This window comes from Malus domestica, chromosome 13 (genome assembly GCF_042453785.1).
Source record: "Malus domestica chromosome 13, GDT2T_hap1".
NCBI classification, from domain to species: Eukaryota; Viridiplantae; Streptophyta; class Magnoliopsida; order Rosales; family Rosaceae; genus Malus; species Malus domestica.
Genome location: NC_091673.1, coordinates 44,072,555 through 44,090,547, shown reverse-complemented (window position 1 = coordinate 44,090,547; position 17,993 = coordinate 44,072,555). Strand labels below are relative to the sequence as shown.

Below are 17,993 nucleotides of genomic sequence, written 5' to 3'. Positions count from 1 at the left end.
CGTTGCCTTTGTACCATGTATAGCACACAGCCTCTGCTGACCACCAGTGCATATGTGCCAGGATAAGCATTTAAAAGGGATCTTTGGCCAGATCAAGGGCTACGATTCCTGCAGCACAACCCATTCCAACAAGGTTGAAGTCTGAACGTTAGGCCTCAGCTCGAAATGTTTATCACCGTGGATGACAGCGATGGAGTTGCATTTAGAACTCCGCAGTTCACCACCAAGATCCTAATGTCCTTTGCCCGGACTATGGTGGCTCCGAAAAGGTCATTTATGGCCCCAAACATAGCCATAGCTGCCTCTTGGCTGCCTCTTCTCTCCATCTTTTAGCTGTTGGAAATTATATATTATGTTGATGCACAAAACCGGAGGTCTTGGAACAACGTAAATCCGACCGTGAATATGCAAGAAATGTAAATAACACAAGATGTATCGTGGTTCATCCCAAGGTTTGGGCTACATCCACACTGATTATGTATTTATCTGAGGGTGAGAGAGCTCTGAGAGTGAGAGCTTTGAGAGGGGGTGAGAGGGCCTAGTGTCACGGGATGACTCTTTAAGCCTTCCGCCCGTGCGGCACTTAGACTTGAATACCTCGATGAACAAGCTAAGTAAGCCTTCGAAGCCTCGCTTCCCCGGATCGAATCACAAAGAAAGCTAAGATAGCTTGGAGAATGCTAAAATCACTTAGAAGATGGGAGAAAGGAAGCTTTGTATTGAAACTTAAGAGAACTTTACAATTGCTTACAATTCTTGGATCCTTTGGCCAAATGGCCTTGCCTCCTATTTATAGGCCTAAGTCACCTCCTCAATGGAGGGTTCTAGAATTCCCTACTTTCATCCAAAAATATCTAGCATAGTTCTAGATACAACTTGCCTAATCTAGATTGTTCTAGGTGAGGCTTAAATTTGTACACTTGTGTGGAATGTTCCGGAATGCCCTAGATTATCTTGAACGCTCCGCCATGTTCTTGATTTTTCCGGGATGTTCCAGAAGCTTCCATGAAGACAAGGCTTTATGGGCTTAGATATATGATGTCTTGGGCGGTTTCTTTGTTTTTAACATATGGCCCGTGACACTAGGAATTAGCTTCCTCTAATTGTGAGGTTGAGGGGTCCTTTTATAGAATAAGGACTCATCACTTATTACATATTTGCCCATTCCTTTATTACATAATTACATTTAAGTCCCCCGAGTATTTATACGAGGCCCTAAATATGGTATAAACAGTAGTCCACCAAATCATCAGTCAAGAAAGTCTTTTGGCTGGAGACTTGAAAATTAGTCCATGTGCAGGCCGAAGTAACTAGATGTTGTCTTGAACTGATGCTCGATATGAGGCGGTGCTCAATCTGAAATGATGCTCAACTTGAAGTAGCACATGATGCGGGGCTGCGAGGCTCGTGACTTATGTTACCTTGGTTGGCTCGGCTTGTGACGTTTTGACGGTGAGGGAGTCCCTTTTATAGAATAAGGGCTCGCTCCTCAATACATGAATGATGGGCTAGAGTTGATGCTTGCGTCCTCAAATATGGTAGACGGCCAAGCAATATATCTGCTAAGCCCCCACACAAACCCTAGGAAACTAAAATTAATTCCAATAAAATAGGAAACATAACCCTAATTTAAATGGTAAAATTCGTCTAAAATCTGAACAGCCACGTTTTGGACCCATAAGCTAATCCAAAACTGGCCCAATATAGCTGGATTTAATGTTTGGAATATTCTGAACACTTCTCCAGAAGGCCACGAACCCATCCGAGGTCATGTTGGGCTTCAAAAATGCAATTTAAACCCAAAAACGTCATTTTCCGGCACTGCACACTGCTTCTTTTTTTTATCGGCAGAAAATAACCGCTTGATGGAAAAATCCAAAATTTTGATACGATCAAGCTAAGTGAATTGTGAACGTCCTCCAACTGGAATCACTCCAAAATTCGTCCATTTGGTCCTATTTTGCTCCAGAGGAAGTCGAAAGTCCTATATTGAAAATACAATTCAAAGTATCAAAATTCTTCCAATATATTAACCAAAATATACTAAGCTTAGGGTAAAATATATAATATAAAATCTACTCATCAAATACCCCCAAACTTAGCTTTTTGCTTGTTCTCAAGCAAAACAAGACTCAAACAAAAATAAAAACTTAACAAACTAGACAACTAGCTAAAGCTCAACCAAGACAAAACTTCCACCTTCAAGTTGCAATCCATAGCAAATTTTAAAAACTAGAACATCTTTTCAAAAGTTCCAACTAATCCCACCACAGAGTCTAAGCCATTTAGAATCAATTAGAAAAGAATTCACAAACTTCCTTTGGTGTAAAGTGAACCACATAGTTAAGGAGACTCGACTAAAACCCTTACCTCTTGTCCTTCTTTATTTCACACATACTAACTTTAAATATAACTTTTTTTTTCATTTTCTTTTTCTCTTCAATTTTTTTTTTTTTTCATATATAACAATTTTTTTTTTCAGTAACAGTAATGGTCGTGCAATGTCAATTCACTTAAACTTTCGATCCAACCCATGTAGCGAGCTTTAGGTCAATGACTCCCAAACCACTAGGGCTTTAGGGCACTAGGTGTAGAACACCCCTAAGGACTTATTAACTCGAGCTGAAAAGGCTACGAAACCAGCTAACCACCCTGCCTCATGCCAAAACTCTACCGTTTGACGCGAGAATCACTACTGATTAGGCAGGAATGGCCCGGTTACTTGGCAAAACCTCGGGTGAGACAATTATTACTTTTTTCACAATAATAACTGACTAAACTTAAAACAAAAATTAAAAATAAACTTAGACTAAAAGCAAGTGTTTCAATCTCACTCCCCACAAACCATGTTTGACACACCCCGTCCCGAAGGAGGGCATGCTGGCCGTCACGTGAGAGTGACGTAACCATTTGCACAGTACGGAAGCTTTAATTATACAATTTATAAGTTGATACACCCGAAGGTGAGTCCTAATTTTGTCCAATCTGTCAGAACACCGTCGAATTCCTCGTAGTCACCACACCTTTGTGATTCCTGAACCTGGAGGGGCGCAAAACCAAAATTGAGTGGGTCAGTAAAACAATTCTTTTCCAAATCCAAACATTTCTCAAAACGTTGTAACCCCTCTCCGTAAAACCTGTATACTTTCCCAGAAATGTAAAATATAAATATACATATATATTCTCAAAACTTCATTTTTACTATCTCAACATTATCTCTTTATCAATCATGCCATGCCATGTCATCTCAACATTTCTCATATTAATTATGCCATGCCACATCATCTCAACAGTAATAAGGTATGAATGCATCAACATAATCATATCAGGTGCAAGAAAGTAATCAACCGTAGGCCCTCTAATAGCCCTATACGGTTGAACCTAGAGCTCAAAATCTATCATTATCACTCTACCGGAGTCACCTCTGTGACCCGTCCGGCCTTCTGCACACAAGTTACGCTCTAGTGCTTCTCATAAATCATCTGTGCACATAATCTAAGGTCACCCACCAGTCGGAATCTCACTAACACTCTCGCGACTGGTCTGTCGTACCCACTCCGCGTGGACTGTACGACTAGCATCTACTTGGATCCAAGGCGAGCGTGCGATGCGGTGAATACTATAAGCACTAAACCATGGTGCAGGATTTGAGCTCAATATATATCATCATCATCATAACAGTAATTAAATACTCATCTGTGCGTCCACCGCACCATTTCATACATATGCATCATAAATCAATTCTTACCTGTGCGTCCACCGCACCAATTCATACATATGCATCATAAATCAATTCTTACATGTGCGTCCACCGCACCAATTCATACATATGCATCATATATTAATTCATGCATGGCATTTCAACTCACATTTCTATATACTTTTCATATCAATTCTATGCATGGTATTTCACTTCCCGTTTTTCCACATAACTCATATGCATTTCATTTTAAACATAATTTCATGCATTTTCAATTTCTGGGAAAACGTTAAGTATATATATATATACGGAAAACAAAACTGCCCACTCACCTGGAGTTCATCCAACAACTCCCTAGCACCACACATCAAGGCGTCACGACGATCGCCGCCTAGAATAGTAATCAAATCCAACCTCAGAATTCATATCGATAGAATATTTAACTTATATAAAATACGTCACTACGTAGTTCGATCCGGAAGATCTGCCACTCAGATTTTAAATCCATAACTTCCAGAGGTCCACAATATATCTCTAGGACAACATCCTAAAATTTCATTACCATCCAACGGTCGGATCTCCGTCAATTTCCAAAACTAAGTGACGGTTAACATTTTATATTATGGACTTACAATTCCAATTCCGGAAGATCCGTAACTCGGATTCCCAATCCGTAAGTTCCAATAATCCTCAAATATTACGTACTATAACGTATCAAAGTTTGGTGATGATCCAACGGTCGGATCATCAATTCACATTTTCACCTAAATGTGAAAACTATAAAACGTTATTTGAACACCTAACCAACAATCTTCAATAACTTTCTCATACGGTGTTCAATTTAGGTATATGAATATACCACAGTGATCTACTCGACGTCACGGACGTCGACATATTTTTAAAATAATTTTATTTTTATTTTTTATTTTTACTGTAGCACCTTCTTCTTCCTTGGGTCGCCGGACTGGTTTTTCCGGCGGCCGTTTTCTGAACAGTTTTTCAAATTGCCATAACTTTGTCATTTCTCAACGAAATCAAGTGATTCAAAAACGAAAGTTGTATCCCTTGAAGAGACAAAGAGAATGGTACCTTGCACAACACCTAGTTCGCCGTGGTTTGGCCGGAAACTGCCTCGAAAGCCTCGGAGGTCGCCGGAAACTGGGTATTTTTCAAATGAGTATAACTTCTTCAATACTCAACGAAATTGAGTGAAACAAAAAGGAAAGTTGTAGTACTTGACGAGACGAAGAGATTGATACCTACCTCGACTCCTAACTCGCCGGAGATTCGCCGGAAAACGCCTCGAAAGCTCCGGCCAAATTTTGAACTTGTCGATCTCCGTGTTCTTACGTCCAAAAACTTCCAACGAAGCACTCCGAGCTTCCTTGGGACCTCACTAAGCTCACTATGAGCTTGGATTGTCCTAAAAATCAACCAATTCAAAGCTCATGAACAGTACACTTTCATGGGGAGTTTAGAATCTAGGTTTTCCGAAGTAAAACTTACCTGAAATGGATACCAACGTGATCGTGAAGTCCTCAGGATTCCAATGGTGGTCTCAAACTTGACGTTGGTATAGATTTAGGGTGGTTTTGGTGGTGGTCCGTGTGAGTTCGAAGGAGAGAGAGAGAGAGAGTGAGAAATCGTGAAGGAGGAGAGAGAAAGACAGTGAACGGGAAATGAGGAGGGTTTTGAGGGATGTGGGGATCCCACGTGGTCCTTATTCCAATCTCCAAACACCAAACTTTAACATTTTAACCTAAAAATCTAAGTTCCATCCTTATTAAATTCCATTTTATTTTCAAACTTAGGAACCTAGATAATTAGCAACCTGAGCTTCACAAATTTAGTATTTCTTAAGGGCAATTTCGTTCATTCACAGCCACGAATATAATAATTTGGAACGGGCTGTGACAATGTTAGTGTGATGTGCAAAGTTCAAAGTATAATTCATGAATTAGTGTCTAAGCAACGATAAATAGCAAAGACTCTAATGTGGGATTAACCTTCCCCATGTCCATTTGTTCTAACGTTTAAAATAATCTATGGATATTAACTTAACAAGAATGAAAATTTTTAAACTGACACAATAATAAAAAAAACTAAAATTTACTTTCCCACCCCCAAACTTATTTCACACTTTGTCCTCAAGGTGTGGAAACTAGAATAAAAGAAACTAAAAGAACAAGAAAATAAAACACCAAAAACTCTAGTGGACAACACTATAAAAAGAAATAAAAAATTAATAAAAATAATGATAAAATAAAATAACAAAAAATAACAAACAAAACAAAAATCAAAGAGCAACGAACACCTGGCTTGTATGCGAAACCAGCAGGGCATGCCAAATTGTGGATTCCTTTGCTTGAAAGGCATGCAGCTGGCATGCAAGTGGAAAGGATGTCAGTCAGGCAGACCACGCGCCAAGCCCATGTGCACAATAGGCGTGCACCAAAAATTTAAAACATTGGATGCCCTTCTTTGAAAGGTATGCAGCTAGCATGCAAGTGGAAATTGGCGTCAGGCATCAGTACATGTCAGTCATCAAACCCAGAGCCCAAACGGCTCTCTCCCCTTGTAAATTCAAACCGTGTCCTAGGGAAGCAGAAAAAATTGATGATGCGCACCCGTGTCATACATCAGGAAGGGTAGCTCCATAGGATTCCAAATCAAGGGTTAAGATCAACCCCAAGTGCCCATCTAGCTCTCTTTAGAAATTCTGACAATACTTTTACTCTCTCCATTTCACAGCAAGTCCTTCTTCCTCCCATTTTTTTTTTCATTTCTCTCAGACCCCATTTCTCTGCTCTCTCTCCTTCATGGCGTCTCAAAAACGCAAGATCAGTCTCTCTCAGTAAACAAACGGAAGAGAAGCTCTGTGTGCTTTCATCCCTCTTCATACAACCATTCCATTTTATTTTATTTTTTTATTTTTCAGCCCTCTCTCAGTTTCCTCTCAGACCCCATTTCTCTGTAAAATGAAAAATATCTCTTTCCCCCACATTTATCCCTCCTTCTTTGTTTCTTCATCCTCGCGAAATGTTGCATCCGTGCTGCAACCAATAGCCTAGCTATCTACACACCTCCGTGTTTCTCGAACGCAACCATGACAACATGAGTGGAAAAGCTGATGTTCAGGAAGGTAAATCCCTGCTCAAATCTTGTGGTTTCATTTTCAGATTTATGTGTATGAGTGAAAGACAGCGAGATCTAACACATGCATGACGTTTTATCGGTGTGAGGATCCCCAATAGTTGCAAATCCGAGCCGATCTACACCACGCGCTTGTCTCTGCGGAAACCTGAAACCCTTCAGCTTTTATGTGTAATTTGTGTGTGGGCACATGTTCTCGATCTGTCGATATTGAAGGTATAACACGCATCCCTGCACTTGTTTGAATGTCAGTAGTAATTTCATCAAAAGTTCTTCCAAAAAAATGTTAGCAAAAATCCAAAAAAATGTTAGCAAAAACCCTATCATGTATGTGGAGCCAAAAATATTCACAGGGCGACACGTGGATTTTTGGACAAAAATGACAAAAATACCCTTGCAGTACAACGAGGTTCCTACGCGCAAGCAGCGGGCAACCCTCTTTCAACCAAGACAGAAGTGCCCAAAATAGGTAACAATTCAAAGTCCATCTCATCAAATCCTTTCTACAAGGTAATTCCCAAACACATTCCTTTTAAATTATGTTAATTGGCTAATTAATGGGTTTATTGCCTAATTAACCCATTAATTGTCAATTAAACCATCCATTATATCCAAATAACTACAAAATACATCCAATTCAACCCTAAAACACCACATGGCCGGCTATCCCCATTTCAAAACCTAATCCATCACTTTTTTCTACCTTTTTCACCATTTCTTCCTTTTTATTACCCAATAAATTCAAAAACCACCAAAACATTCATCTTATGTTTAATAGCCAAATAAATTGGCTAATTAAACCTAAATTAAACCTAAAAACCCTAGCCACCTCCTATCCCTATAAATATACTCCCATTCTCACCAAAAAGCTAATTCCAACACTTTGGCAAAAATCCCAAAATTCTCTAAACACTCTTTCTCTCTAAATTCTAACTTTGGCATCGGAGGTTCTTCGGCCAAACCCCCCCCCCATTCATCGTGGGCGCGTGAGGATGTTGGCCTTAACCTAAGGTGTTAATTGTTTTGTAGGTGCAAAATCGTCCAAGATCGAGGAGGAAGAAATTTGCATCCACAAATTGGTGCTTTCATTGAGAGTTGAAATCCATACTCGTAGAAGACTCTCGCACAAAAAAGGTTTTTTCTTTATTTTCTAGTCCATTTGAATATTTTTCATACGTTCTTATTATTAGAATTTTTTATTTGCAAAGGTTCTTTGATAAAACGTATAAGCAAAATATAATGGCTAGAAATTTAGAAAATTCCATAAGTGAAAATTCTAGTGTTCAAGAAATGGGAGTGCGGAGATCCGTGAGGCAAAATGCGACAATAAGGGGAGTAGCATCACCACCACGAGTTTCCACCATGGGAACCACCGCGGTGGCTACCTCGGTAGCCACCCACGGCGAGGTCCATGGTGCCTTCACCACGGCCACCATGGGAACCACCGCGGTGGCTACTTCGGTAGCCATTCGTGGCGAGGTCCATGGAGCTTTCACCACGGCCCGAGCCGTGCCATCCAAGGCTCACGGTATCAAGACCACGACCCAAGCCGTGCCATCCAAGTTTACATGGACCCAAGCCCAAGCCTCGCATTCACATGCACCGCGCATTGAGCAGCCTGCTTCCATCGAGCAGCCCACTCCCGTAGCCCAGCCTGCTCTCGTGACCCAGCCTGCTCCCAACGAGCAGCCCACTCCCGTGGTCCAGCCTGCTTCCGTCGAGCAGCCCACTCCCGTGGCCCAGCCTGCACCTGCCAAGCAACCTGCTCTCGTGACCCAGCCTGCTCTCGACGAGCAGCCCACTCCCGTAGTCCAGCCTGCTTCCGTCGAGCAGCCCACTCCTGTGGCCCAGCCTGCTCCTGCCAAGCAGCCTGCTCTCGTGACCCAGCCTGCTCCCGACGAGCAGCTCACTCCCGTGGTCCAGCCTGCTTCCGTCGAGCAGCCCACTCTCACGGCCCAACCTGCTCCTGCCGAGCAGCCTGCTCTCGTGACCCAGCCTGCTCCCGACGAGCAGCCCACTCTCACGGCCCATCATGCTCCAGTGGCTTTCCAAGCAGCCCAAGTCGAACCAAGACTATCTCAACCATCCGGACCTACCATCGAGCCGGGGGCATTCTCACCATATTTTTTCGCGGATTTGACATTTCCCAATTCAAATCTCGCGCCCGGAGTCTACCACATTTCCACTGCCCAAGGAGGCGCATTCCTTCCAAGCTCTTCCAATCCAAATGGCGAACAACACTTGTCTCGACAAGTCATAGAGTTGACGAGCGCCCTTGCACAACAGACAACTTTGGTGAATCAACTTTTGCAACGCATCGGGATCCAACGTGCCCCAGACGAGGTATCCCGAAGTAGGACAAGGGCAGACGAACCTTTCCAGCAGCGTCCCGGCAAGCAGCCATTCGACCAACCATGAGCCGAACGTTCAGGCAGTGTACATTCCCGATTGGGTCCCCGAGATAGCGTATACTTCCGTCTTAGCGCGCGGAGGAGCGTGTACTCTCGACTAGGCCCACGGATGAGCATACATTCACGGTTGGGGTCACACTCCGATAGTCAACATGAGCAACCTTCCGGACAAAGTGTTCATTCGCAGCTAAGCCCACAAGGAGCATCATCCACCTTACATCAGAGTAGGCAGCACGACGGACGGAGAGAAGCAGTCACTCAATCCAGCTCAAGTTCAACCAGCAGCCTGTGAAGAACTCGCTCGCCTGCTAGCAACGCACCACATGCACTGCATCTGCGGCGTAGACGAGCCAAACACATGGAAGAGCAGCCTAAACCAGCAAGTCATGGCTAGGGGCAGCCGAGAGCTCCGCTACCCCAACAAAGGCAAATTCAGGAAGAAGTAGAGAGACTCTTGACCAAGCGATTGCATGATTTCCAACGCAACGAGGTCACCGACGAGGCATTACGACGGAACATGACCAACATAAGCAGGTCACCCTTCACGGACGAGATCGAGCAGGCAGAGCCTCCACGAGAGTTCAGCATGCCACATTTCACATCTTTCAAAAGGGATGAAGACCCGGAGAGACACTTAAAGCGCTACCGAAGCGCAATGATCCTTTATCGAAACAACGATGAGCTTATGTGCAAGATATTCGCCACCACTCTACAAGGCGAGGTGCAAGATTGGTTCTACACCCTGCCGCCACAATCCATTCGGAATTTCTACGAACTTTCTTTGGTTTTCACCAAAGAATATTCATCCTATCGCTCGATCAAAAAGAAATCTGATCATTTGTTCAACGTCAAGAAGAACCCAAAGGAGTCACTTCGCGACTATGTGAGGAGGTTCAAAGTAGAGAAGGCAAAAATAGTCGGATGCAACGACTCGATAGCTAGAGCAGCCTTCCAAAAAGGACCTCCAGCAGACCACCCGCTATTCGGAAAATTGATCATGAAAGAAGATCTAACTCTGGCAGACTCTTTTGCTTTAGCAGAGAAGTATGCACTTTGGGATGAGGCTCGCCAATGCACATTCAAGGACTTGAAGAAGTACCCGACATCACCTCCCTAGAAGCAGCGGAGGACTTATTCACATGTTTGACGGTATCTAAAGTAGCAATAAGCTCTACCATCATGCGAGAAGAGATGGGGGCCCGACTACCTGTATTCTACAGTTCAAAAGCTCTCCTCGATGTTATTAAAAATTCAAAAGCTAACTTTGGGGATAGTTGTTGCAACCCAGAAGCACAAGTTTTACTTTCAAACGCATGCAATCATCCTAATGACGTACTATTCTACCCAATCCAGACGCGCGACGATAAAGGCGTAGACCCTGGCGGATGTAAAGTTTTCTGACGAACGCAACACTGGAAGGACACACTCGAAAGAAAGTTTTGTCCTCGTCACCCTAAAAGATTCTACATAGGAGTAACATGTACCGGCAGTTGAGTACCATTTCTTGCTGCGCATCACACGGCCCTAGCCAACCCTTGCTCAATGATTCAACTCTAGAGTGGCCCAATACCGGCAGTTGAGCATCTCCTGTTGCGTATGACATGGCCCCATCTTCACAGCTCCCTACTGCGTCTTCACACCGAGCCTAGGTGACGCAACAGAGCGGCCCAACGATGCCTCAGAAGTAGCCGAGCACATTCTAGCTGCGCCTACTCCACCCGATGGAGACTTCTGGCATTTGCATGTCGACGACGCAGAAAAGCCTTCATCACTGCCGGCAGAGAAGGCTCCAAAAAGATGGATCCCATCTGGGAAGGTCCGTACAAGATCAGCAGAGTAGGGGGCAAGAGTAATTACACCCTCACCACCATGAAGCGGCAAAAAGATTGAAAAGAAATGGATGGCCTACAATTTGAAGAAGTACCATGTGTGACCTCCTGCTACATCAAAACCCGAAGACTCAATAAGCTCGACGGGCACCACCTCACAAGCTGAGGACTATCCAGTTGTTATGCAGTTCCTACCTTATAGCTAAAGTTCTCGTTCGTTTCACTCGTTTTTCAATGAGGAATTTAGAAGTAATCACAACTTGGCTTGGCTGCATGCTTACAACAACTAATCACTCTTGCACTTCAAAAGAAGACTGCGCCCTTCTTAGGGACTCATCGCAGGAATTGCGCCCCCCGAGGGATCAACCATGCTCTCCAGTGCGAGAGGGTAAACCAATTTTCCGACACCCATATGGGTCAGCTCTCCAAGACAGGAGGATAAACTTTACACTCCGAATATCCCGACGTGGATGAGCCTGGCTGCCCTAGTATAACTAGATGCACGATGGCTTGCGCCGGGATTCCTAGAAGTAGCCGCAAAGGTCTTTTTCAAGGCTTAGCTAACTGAAGGATTTTGGGTCTCTTGGCCTAATCCGTGGGGAACCAGGCCCTAGAGACGGAGAGGGCACATTACGCAGTACATCCGATGGACGGCTGCCCTGGAATCCTAAAGCTGCTACCGAGTGCACTAAGGTAGCCTACGGATTCCGCAAGACTGCCTACGGCTTGCCCTTCTAGCAGTGAAGCCGCACTAGACTTATACAACCGCACATTCTTATGAAAGGTTAAACAAGCTAGCGCGCATATACGAAGTTTTATCCACTGCCGACATGCAACGTAGTCGATAAGCTTCACCTCTGCCAAGCGCGGAACAACCTACACCAAGTCCTAAAGTGTTGTGATACTTGCTACGCAACCTACGGAATTGAAGAAAGTCAAGGTTAACAGCCTAGTGGTTACGCGGACTTGTCTGCTTCTGTAAGTAAGGCATCCGGCTACCAACTCTATGGCTAACAACTTTGCAAAGTTCTACACCAACACCTATGGCTGCATAGGCTACGCGAGTTTGTCTGCTTATAAAAAAGTAGCATGCCTGCCACTGGTCTATCAAGTCTAAAGGTTAGGGCATTGATGCGTAAAATAAGTTAACACACAAATTAAACCCTCTTTTTGACAATTGTAGTATAGATGTAAGTAGGGTATCGTTCTAGACCGGGGATTAGGAGGGATTGCTAATCTATTCTAAATTAATTTAAAAATATTAAACAAGACTCAAGGACACGAAACTAGGCTAAAAAAAACTCTAATAACTCGAAACACACTTAGAATGACTCAAAATAATGAAAACAATCAAATTAGACACTAGGAACTGAAATGGACGGAAATTGAATTAAAAGACTAACAACAATGAAAACTAACTAAATAGTATAATTTAATAATGGGGGGTTTGGTTTTGATGAGAAGTAAATTACACTTAAATAAATTACAGAATTGACAAAAGCATGAAATTAAGGTGAAAGGATAGGTGACAGACTAGCTAGAGGGTTCTTCTCCACACATGACACATATGCAACCTAAATTGATTTTCAGTTGTTCTTTCAATAAATTGTGAATGACAATGTTCCAAGTTAATTAGGTCCGCTTAAATTAACTCTTAGATTTCCCTAGATTCATTGGATTGAATGGAATACGCATTACAACCAAATTATTCCTCATCAAAGTCCCTAACTATGGAATACGCATGATAGAGACATTCAACAAAGATCATTAAGTTCAACGGAAATCATAAACATTGACTAGGCATTCATAACTATGGAATACGCATGTTAATCCAGCCTAGAATTCACTTAACACGATTGTGGATAACAACCTTCACTACTTGTGAATATAAGTTCATAACGATTAGGTGAAATTCACTTATATTCTAGCATCAAATTCATGCATGTAAATTAAGTATGCATTCTTAATCGACATACAAAAATAAGTTATCAATCAAGCAGTTAAGCAAATTAAATCACAACTCAGAAATCACAACTGAAGGTAATCAATTCATATTACAAATATATTCATGGCTTTGAATTAACCTCTAGCCAAAATAAATTTAGTTACACATTATTCTCAAATTAAACCAAAAGTTAAACATGAGTTTGAGAAGATAAAACCAAGAAAAATGGAGTGAAGCCTCTTCTTTTCTCCTTCTGCTCCCTGCCGTGCCTGTCCCTTCTTTCTTTGCCTTCCGTCAGTCTCTCCTATCTCTCTGCCTTCTGCGCCTTCTGTGCTCCCTCTCTCCCGCACGTCTTCTCTACCTTGGTTCCCCCCTGATCTACCTTTCACGCTGCCAAAGGCAGCTTTTATTCTCCTCCCGTCACTCCTCTCTCTCTGCTGTCCTTCTTTTTTTTTCTGTCCCGCACTGACTTTCCTTTTTCATGCTTGCTGTTCTCCTGACCTCTGACCTTGCCTTATTTTTCTATTTTATTATTTTCTTTTCAAACCACCCTCCACTCTCTCCACTCACTTCCTTTCTTTTTGCTTTACTTCCATCCCATTATTTGCTGTCTGCCGTGTCTCTCTTCTTCTACAAAACATGAATCATGATGATGTTTCAAACATCATCATGACTTATCATTATTATTTTTCTTTTTTTAATTTTATTTAAAAGCTGATCTACACAGACAGTTTTGACGAATTTATTACATAAAATTTCATTTGTTCTATTTTTATTTTCTTTGCATAACAAATCCTACAAACACAAAAATAACGTAAATAGCTCAAAAATATAAGGAACTAACTCAGAAAAGACGAGTGAATTCGAAGTAAAAATATATATAAATATGATCCGATCAAATACCCCCACACTTAACTTTTGCTAGTCCTCGAGCAAAACAAAGAAAACAAGAACAAGAAGTAACAAGAAAAACATGAGCTTCCCCCTATGTGACCCTCATAGAATTTCCTTTAAGAAAACAAATCATCAAGAACCATAGTTAGCACCAAACAAGCTAATCTAAGTGCATCTTCCTTATTAAAATATTAGCAGTAATCTTTGAATCATCCATGAAGTGTAGTGTGTGAGATAGCCATGCTAATGCAATTTCAAGTTTTTTATTTTTAAAATCATCATATGCAAACTAGCGACCATCTCACGGGATATGCACTCAATCACACATGTGTTTAGTTTTAATGTGTTTCGCTCAAAGAATCAAATGTGAAATTTCTACCATAAGCTTGCATAAAGATCACTTCTCCACAGTCATAATTGCAAAACTTAAATCAAGAGGACTTTTATTGGATGTAATGAGGTTTAGGGATAGGGTTATTGAAACGATAGAATAGGTAAACACAAGTTCCAAGCTACATTGTGATGCGAAAAATTACTTGACACACAAATTAAACCCTCTTTTTGACAATTGTAGTATGGATGTAAGTAGGGTATCGTTCTAGGCCGGGGATTAGGAGGGATTGCTAATCTATTCTAAATTAATTTAAAAATATTAAACAAGACTCAAGGACACAAAACTAGGCTAAAAACTCTAATAACTCGAAACACACTTAGAATGACTCAAAATAATGAAAACAATCAAATTAGACACTAGGAACTGAAATGGACGGAAATTGCATTAGAAGACTAACAACAATGAAAACTAACTAAATAATATAATTTAATAATGGGGGGGGTTTGGTTTTGACGAGAAGTAAATTAAACTTAAATAAATTACATAATTGACAAAAACATAAAATTAAGGTAAAATGATAAATGACGGACTAGCTAGAGGGTTCTTCTCCACACATGTTATACTTGCATACAAAATGATTTTCAGTTGTTCTTTCAATAAATTGTAAATCTCAACGCCCCAAATTAACCGTGAATTGCACTAATTAACCCTTAGTTTTTCCACAAGTTATTGGGTTGGATGATTGCATACGACAACCCAAAACATTCCCTACAAGTTCCCTACATGAATTGCATAATAGAGATACAAGCAAGAATCATTAAGTTCTATGAAAAACATAAGCATTGACGAGGCACTCGTTACTATGATTTGCATGAAACTTATGCCAAGAATTTACTTAACGTGATTGTGACTAGCAACCTTTACTACTTGTGAATATAAGTTCATAACGATTAGGTGAAATTCACTTATATTCTAGCATCAAATTCATGCATGTAAATTAAGCGTGCACTCTCAACCAACATACACAAATCAGTTTTTATACGAACGGATAAGTAAATTGAATTCACAACTTATGAAATCACAACCGAAGGTAATTAATTCATATTACAAATATATTCATGGTTTTGAATTAACCTCTAGCCAACATAAATTTAATTACACATTATTAAAAAAACAGAAATAAAATAGAAGTTTGAAAAGATTTGGAGAGAATTAACCAAAAGATAAGTGCTTCTGTTTTGCTCTTCCAGTCGCTGCGCAAGGGCCGACTGCTCCTCTGCCTTGCTGCCATGCCTCTGACCTCCTGTCCTTCTCAACGCTGCCAAAGGCAGCTTTGCTTCTCTGTTTTCTCCCCGCAGCTAAGCTGCTTTCTTCTTCTGATTTTTTTTAATCTTTTTCAAGGCTGCAAAGGCAGCCTTTCTCTCTCTGACCTCCCTGTCCTTCTATTTCTTTCTGGCAGCCCTCTGCTTTTCCTGCACGCTCTGGTTCCTGCTGCCGCAAGGCAGCATTTGCTTCCTATCCTTCACGCTCCGCGTTCCTCTCCTCTCCCGCTGCCTTTTTCTGCTTGTTTTTGTTTTTCTCGCTGCCTAAGGCAGCTTTCACCTGGCACCTGTCTCTCACTCCTTCTCTCACCTCTCGCCCCGCGTCTCACTCTGTCCACCCCTCCTGGTTCACGCTGCCCAAAGGCAGCCTTCTATTATTTTCTTTCCTATCAGCTGCCAAAGGCAGCTCCCCCCCTTCCGCGCCTTCTGCTTCTTCTTCTTTTATTCCTGTCCACCTACCACGATTCAAGTGGTTCTATTCTTTTTGTTTCTTATTTGTTTCACCAACCCACCAAAGCAGCCTTCCACTAGCTGCAAATGCAGCTGTTATTCCCACTTTTCTTGGTTTTTCTTGACCACGTTCCCACCAGCTGCTCCTCTTAATTTATTCTCCACCTACCACAACAAAATATATAACAAAATACAAAATATATGTCAGAAAATATCGGTCCATGATTTTTTTGTTTATTATTTAAAACTCATTTGTGCTATTTTTATTTTCTTTGCATAACAAATCCTATAAACACAAAAATAACGTAAATAACTCAAAAATATGAGGAACTAACTAAGAAAAGACGAGTGAATTTGAAGTAAAAATATATATAAATATGATCCGATCAAATACCCCCATACTTAGCTTTTGCTAGTCCTCGAGCAAAACAAAGAAAACATGAAAAAGTACTAACATGAAAAACATTAGTTTCCCCCTATGTGACTGTGAACACGGAAAATTCCTGAAACGAAAGAGACAAGAACGACGTGCACAAACAAATATTTGTGTTTGATGATGGTTTTGGGTTACAATCTCTCTCAAATTTGATCCTCTGATTCGATCTCCGTAAGGTGTTGATTGGTGGGTGTTTCGTTGATCCAAGGGCCGTCGAGGCTTGATCTTAGATGAACAGTTGGAAGTTTCTTCAAAGGGTCGTGGGCTTGTTCTTTGAAGGTGGGTTTGAGCGGATCTTCAAGGAGCCGTTGGGGCTTGATCTTGAGGATGAATGTTTGTTCAAGGGCCGTTTGAGGCTTGATCTTGAATAACGATGATGAGCGGATCTTCAAGGGCGTTTGGGCTTGATCTTGAAGAACAGTGATGAACGGATCTTCAAGGGCTTTTGGGCTTGATCTTGAAGAAACAGTGATGAACAGATCTTCAAGGACTTTTGGGCTTAATCTTGAAGAACGGTTGGATGTGTGTGGATTTGTCGACGTTTGTTGATCCCAAGGGCCGTTGGGGCTTGATCTTGGATGAACGGATGATGAACGATGGTGCTTTCTTCAAGGGCCGTCGGGGCTTGATCTTGAATTGGTGGATGGTTGATCCAAGGGCCGTCGGGGCTTGATCTTGGAAGAACGATGAACGAAGAACACTTTCTTCAAGGGCCGTCGGGGCTTGATCTTGAATTGGTGGATGATTGTTGATCCAAAGGGCCGTTGAGGCTTGATCTTGGAAGAACGATGAACGAAGAACGAAGAAGGCTTTCTTGATTCTTCGGGAACCTAGATGCTTGAGAGCTTCGGGGTTTCAGAGCTTCAGAGCTTCAAGGTGTAATATGAAAATGGTTCTCTTAAATGAATGAAATAGGCTTGTATTTATAGAAATTTCCAAGGCCTAATTTTGAATATAATATTCCAGATGAAATAAGTCGTTTCTGCCAAATGTTGACACGTGTCCTATTCGATGACTTTTCCAACTCATTTCAATTTTCGTTGAGTCACACGCTACCAAGCTCACTTGAGGAATGTCGCCTACAAGCAGCGCATCTCCAACTATTATGACTCTAGGGTCAAGCCTCGTTCTTTCAAAATAGGAGACTGGGTCTTAAAGAAAAGATTACTCTGCGACAGAGTCCCGAGTGAAGGCACACTTAGTCCAAACTGGGATGGACCGTATGAAGTCATTGGCATCAGTCGCCCTGGCTCTTACACACTTAGAAGCTCCGATGGCAAGACCCTTGGCCATCCATGGAACGCTGATCACTTGAAGTACTACTACAAATAGACTCACGATGTACAAGTGTTGAGCTATAGCCGTTCGGCATCCTATGTAATGAAGGCCATTTGGCAATGAATTCAATAAAGAGGTAATTTAGCCAACTCAGCCCTCACTCTTTTACATTCATAGCAAGCGATGCCGGAACCCTTCTCAATCAGAAAGCAATCCGTCTTCCACAGTCACTACAAAACAA

The 17,993-nt window shown here is 41.8% G+C and overlaps 1 long non-coding RNA gene across 1 annotated transcript; it reads right to left on the bottom strand.

Annotated features, from left to right (window-relative positions):
* Nucleotides 1–2,792: 2,792 nt before the first annotated feature.
* Nucleotides 2,793–5,608, bottom strand: LOC139190342 (uncharacterized). Its single transcript, XR_011574494.1, has 5 exons — nt 5,207–5,608; nt 4,964–5,123; nt 4,790–4,858; nt 4,033–4,091; nt 2,793–3,040 (listed from the first exon to the last, which is right to left on the bottom strand). It is a non-coding gene; the product is annotated as an uncharacterized lncRNA (long non-coding RNA).
* Nucleotides 5,609–17,993: the final 12,385 nt, after the last annotated feature.